Below are 371 nucleotides of genomic sequence, written 5' to 3' on the forward strand. Positions count from 1 at the left end.
TTGTAATTACATATGGACCTCTCCACCGGGATTTTAATTTCCCGGGGAATAATTTGAGCCTAGAATTAAATAGCAGAACTTTCTGCCCCGGCTCAAAGACTCTGGATGATAATTTCTTATCATGCCATCTTTTTGCTTTCTCTTTGTAAATTTTTGCATTCTCGAAAGCATTGAGTCTAAATTCCTCTAGCTCATTTAACTGAAGCAATCGTTTTTCTCCAGCTAACTTGGCATCAAGGTTCAGGAATCTGGTTACCCAATAGGTCTTATGTTCCAGTTCCACTGGCAAGTGACATGCCTTTTCATACACAAGCTGGTATGGAGAGGTCCCTATAGGGGTCTTGAATGCTGTTCTGTATGCCCACAGAGCA

The sequence above is a fragment of the Arachis duranensis genome, chromosome 5, assembly GCF_000817695.3.
Source record: "Arachis duranensis cultivar V14167 chromosome 5, aradu.V14167.gnm2.J7QH, whole genome shotgun sequence".
Lineage (NCBI taxonomy): Eukaryota > Viridiplantae > Streptophyta > Magnoliopsida > Fabales > Fabaceae > Arachis > Arachis duranensis.